The sequence below is a fragment of the Gavialis gangeticus genome, unplaced genomic scaffold (genome assembly GCF_001723915.1).
Source record: "Gavialis gangeticus isolate Ggan-Ray unplaced genomic scaffold, GavGan_comp1, whole genome shotgun sequence".
Classification (NCBI taxonomy): domain Eukaryota; kingdom Metazoa; phylum Chordata; order Crocodylia; family Gavialidae; genus Gavialis; species Gavialis gangeticus.
In genome coordinates this window covers 179181061-179186434 of record NW_017729022.1, presented here as the reverse complement: position 1 = coordinate 179186434, position 5374 = coordinate 179181061, and positions in this window count along the sequence as shown.

The following is a 5374-nucleotide window of genomic DNA, read 5'->3' as shown; positions in this document are numbered from 1 at the left end:
TTTTTTTTTTTTTTTTTCTTCCCCACCTCCCTGGAGCCTTCCTGTCTGAGCTGTGTAGGGGCCTGGTGCTTCCCTCTGTGGCTGTGGTCCCCTTAGGACCACCCAGGCCGGGTGCCTGCAGGTGGGTGCCACCTGAGGGGGTGCCACTGCCTGTGTAGAAGGAAGCAACCTGCCCCCCCCTCCACAGCTCAGGGACCGCTCAGCCCTCCTACCGCTGCAAAGGCAGGTAAGGATCGGGCCTCAACCCCTTTGTATATGCTACGGGGGTTTACTTCGGTTTAAATTGAAGTGGGTTTTTTAAAAACCCACCGCTTCAATTTAGACCAGAGTAAACTCCCGTGGCATATACAAGCAGCCCCCATGCCTGATGTTCATCTTGTCTTCTGCCTCATTCTGGCCATCTCTTTTGTGATGTGCCCAAGGCAAGTCACTGCTGAAGAGTTGGGAAAGAGTAGCCACCAACACAAAGATTCAAGTCAGAATTAAAAAAAAAAGTTTCATTGTTTAAACAAAGCAAATACATGCATTCATTAGGGAATGGAGGGAGACCTAAATAAATACATAAATTAGCAATTTCTGTGAACAAATGGTGGTTTTTACTTTTTATCACCCTTTCTTTGCTGTGTAAACTGAATGACAAGAGAACACTTTTTCATGACTGCTGCTTCTGTGTCATATCTATGTCTAAAGAAATAATTTGTTTCCAGGCTAGAGCTATTTCTTTTCCCTCTGTGGGTGGTCACTATCTGTATTTTTTCATGTTTTGTACTGCCAAGTGACACTTAGCAGCACTGTACTTTTTGCCTTTTGTGTGAATACAATAATCCTATATATATCAAGGAGCTGTTAGCTATTGACATTGGTCACTACTATATTTTTCATATGTTAGTAGGGATGAAAACTGGGTATACACAGGACTACCAGAGAAAGCAGGTGAAATCCTGGCCCTGTTGAGGTCAGTGGTGAAATGCATGCTCAGGGCCTCAGATTTCTCCAAACTGGTCAGCTGGGTACTCTGCATGCTTTGTTGGAACTGTGGCACGGCATTTTCCAAAACCTTTGTAGTGATGCTCTCCATCCTGTTAGCCACGTCATTTGTCAAGGGAAGTCTTGACTTCAGCTAATTTGTGGAAGTAACATTGCCTTCTGCTTATTACCATAGGAGAGAAAACTAAACATTAAATCTTTTACACAAATGGAGTATAATGAGCGCATCTATCTGTGTACTGATGCCACTTTAGTACTTCTGTTTATTGCATGTCAAGGTATTGCCACTTTTAGGGGCTAGAAGTGGTGCAAGAGACTTTGCCTGCCTTGTATGTGAGTTGAACTTATCCACAATTGTGTGTGGTCCCTGTGGTATGTATTTTTTTTTCTAATGGCAGTCTTTTTGTTATAGGGCCCTGTTTGGGGTGTGCTGTGCTACTCACAGGGGCATGGGCAGCAGCAAAGCAGCTTGCAGCTGGTTGGAATCCCAATCAGGCCTAGTTCCCTAATTGGGAACAGGGCCCAGCTCTTGGCTAGAAGAGCAGGGCCCTGAACAGCAGGTCAGCAGTTTGCTGCTAGCAGCCAGAAGGACGCTACCAGATGAAGCTGCTGCTCATGGGACACCCTTGGAGGTCTGTGGGGGACTGTGGGGATGGAAGGAGGTTCTCTGTCCTGCGGCATGACATAAAACTATACCCTGCTGAGGTAGGATGATCTGGTGGGGCTGCCCATGGTGGGGTGGTCCCTGGAAGTGCCAGGCCAGTCACCTCCCCAGTGAAAGGCAAGTATGGGGCATGTTATAACCCCAGCCTCCATAACCCTGACAGGTAATAAGGCCAAGCATGGGGAGCCAAGGCTCACTGTGAGCTCTGAGGCAGGGCCCAGATTAGGTGGAGGGACACAAGGCAGTGTCCAGACTCACAGTGAGATCTGAGGCTGCGCTAAGGCAGGTGGGAGTGAGGCTCTGGGCCCTTGGCATCAGGGCAAGTAAATGGGGAGCCTCTCACCTGATTAACATCTCTTAATCATTATCATCAAGACATGGCAGATGAGAAAGGCGGGTGGTTAGCCCAGAGACAAGTGGGTGGGCCAATGACTGACCAGTTCTGGGGGTGCCCACTTGTTACAGGTCCGTTTTTTTTCTAGAGGTGCTGAGCACCTGCAACACCAGCTGAAGTCAGTGGGATCTGTAGGTGCCCAGCACTTCTGAAGATCAGGGTGCTGGAGTGTGAAACCCTTCCTGATTGCAAACTGGTTAAGAATAGTCACGTGCTGAGTTGCTAAGTTTCATTCTTCACCTTGTTTGGCTTCCTCAGTCAATAACTGGAGCTGTGTAATTGTCTATGATGTCACACACTTTCCCTCTGGCTCCTGGAAAAACTTAATGACAGGTGAAACATTTTACTGAGAATAGTACAAGTTTTTTCAGTTAAACAGGCTGCGTCTACAAGAAAAGGGCTTTTTAAAGCACTGTAGCACTCTTCCTTTGGTTTTTGAAAGTGTCTGTGCTTTGCAGTCTGTTAATTTGCAGAGTCTCTTCTGGGTTTCTTAGGACCCATGAGCAAATGTTATGCTTAAGAAAATGGTATACTAGCAGCACTGGCTGGAATATCCTGTACAGAGTTTGGTGAGTTGGGTGAATTGCACCCATGACATGCAGCTCCAGCCTTCTATGATGATGCTCTGTGTTAGATAAGTCCCATGTAAATGTATAGAAAATAGAGGGAGGAAAAGATAGTGGCTTCTAGATATAGTTGGTTGAGAATTTTCAAAAAGAAACTTTTTTTTTTTTAAATTAAAAAAAATCCACCAGGTTTCAGGTAGAAAATGTCAGCTTACTGAAAACCAAAATGTCACTATTCCAGTGAAAGTTCTAATGAAACACAGGCAGAAGCATGCCTGATTCCCTAACAGGGCATCTGAACCTCCAGGGGCTGTATGGTTCCTGTACACCATTCTGTCCACTTGGAGCATGTCCAGATGAGTGTGCACATGCATTTCCCCTGGACAAATAGCAGTGGCATGTAGTTGTTCCTTTGCTACTTCTCCCCTGGGAATGCCTGTGCATGCACACTCTGGCACGTGGCAAGTTGCCCTGGGTGAGGTAGGGGAGGGGAGGGGACCTTACCTGGGGTTCTGGGTGCCTCATGGGGCCGCAGTGGAGGTGATCTGGGTGCACAGAGCCTGGCTGGCAGCCAGAGTGTGGCTCTGGCTGGCTAGGCTCCAGTTTTGGGCAGCACATCCAGCCACCACATGTGCCTCCCCACTTTTTTCTGCTGTGAGGCTTTTTTGACACAAGATCTCCCAGTATCCCCCCCCCCCCCGTACTGCTAATTAGAAGCATAACGAAAGCCTGAATGTGTGGCATGTGTTGTTTGTGGTGCCCCGGGCAGGTCTGTAGTGCCACAAACCACACATGCACGTTTGTCAGGACATGCTCATAGAGTTAGAGGCACCAGGCTTTCCAGCATGGATTGCTCCAAGGCTGGGAATCGAGGGCTTCCAAGATCTTTGCTGGAGAAAGGACGGAGGGCTGGGATTGCAAGCTTTGTTCAGCTGTTCCTCTCCCCACCCAAGGGCTTCTGGGCACCCAGCTGCTTGTTGGCCCCTTTTATTTCAGGCAGATTTTTCTTTTAGATTTTTCCTTTTATGGGAAGTTGTGAAAATCCAGTTGTTTGTTCTGAGATGGAGCAGAATTACTTCAGAATAAGATAAATTCCTATGGAGCTGAAATGATGATGTTTGACTAGCTTTGATCTTTTTGAGCCCTGGGCCAAAAAGAGAGACTACAGCCCTAGTCATCTTTTGCGAGAAAAGTGTTTGCTTTGTGTTGGACTTCCAGCACCTATGTTCTTCTTGGCCCCTGACTTCCTGAGCTTTCAGTGGGGTGATAATGTATAAACATGTAGTCAGGGTGAGACAATCTGAGTTGTGGTCAGAAACTTGCTCTAAATTTGCACCAGTGAAAGGGCATGCACTGTGAAGGGCCATGTCCCTTACAGGGTGTCCGCCCAGTTGGCCCTTGCTTAGTAGAAGAATTAAAAAAAATCTTCCTTAGCAAAAGCTGTTTTCTTTTAAAAGTGTCCATTAAACTTAAACCCACTCATTTTTGTAATGGAATGCACACAACAGTACACATATTGACTTATGTTTTCAGTCAATATTAAGATTTATTGTCCCCTGAGTTAAATAAATCAGAATATTGACCTCATTGTAAGCCAATACCCGGTTAATGTATTTTTTTAAAGTATTTTGTATTCATTTTTAGTAATAGGGCCCATACAGTAGTCTATAATATTCATTTGTATTCCCCTTCTTGCTCTTTCCCCCCTTTTTTATTTCCTCGTCTGTCTTTGTTGATGGCTATCATAGTGGTAGACACTGGATTCATTTAATGAATGAGAAATAAAGATGTCCAATAGCTGGTACCTCTACATTATAGAGAGCGAATGAGTCATTTCCACAATCAGCTTGCCTCTTCTACTTTAGGACAAGGAAAATGAGGTCTAGTGCCTCCAGCAGATGCTGCAGTAGGAACAATAGCCAGGTGTTGTTCATATGTTTCCGAGCCAATTCTTTGTTTCTTTTCTTTTTCTTCCTTTTCTTCCTTTCTGCATTTAAATTTTCTGCAGGAGAAAAAAGTATTTCTTTAATATTGAATTCCATTTATCTCCATAAATTGGTTAGGGTATACGATCTAAAGGACTCAGCTGTTTTTAAAATAGGTTTATTCCTTTTCCTTTAAGATTATTTCAGATTATTTCCACACAGTATAGGCGAGTTATAAGGGGACTCATTTTGCAGACTTCAGTGAGAGCAGCACATTTGCAGTGCATCATTTCAGATGTTCAATGTTGAACAAAGAAATTAAATTTATATGTATCACCTAAATTATTTCGGATTCATGGTTCAGCAAAGAGTTCAGATCCTAATCAAATATGTAGTTTGCATGGGCACTACACCTTTTCTCAATAATAATATGGCAGTTCTATTTACAATGCTTGACTAGATTTTGTAATAATGCTTTTACTGAAATTTACCTTCTGGTTTTTCTGCTGCAGTCTTGGTTACCTTTTAGAATCGTGCATCCTTACAGTAAAGATTATCATAACAAGTAACTTCTAGAGATAAAAGAGATTGCTCTAAAATGTCCCAGCCTCTCAGGCACTTGTGAATAACCACCAAAATACCAGCCTATATTCAGATATCCAGACACCTTTGGATATCCTGAAAAGAACAGGATGGATATTCAGAGCATGAGAAATTACCTGAAAACATGGCTCACTAGAATCGCACCGTGAATTACCTCATCAACATTCACTGGCTCTACTGTAGCATGAAGGAGAAAAACACCCCACAAACTCAAGATGTAGTGGAGGAAAAAGGA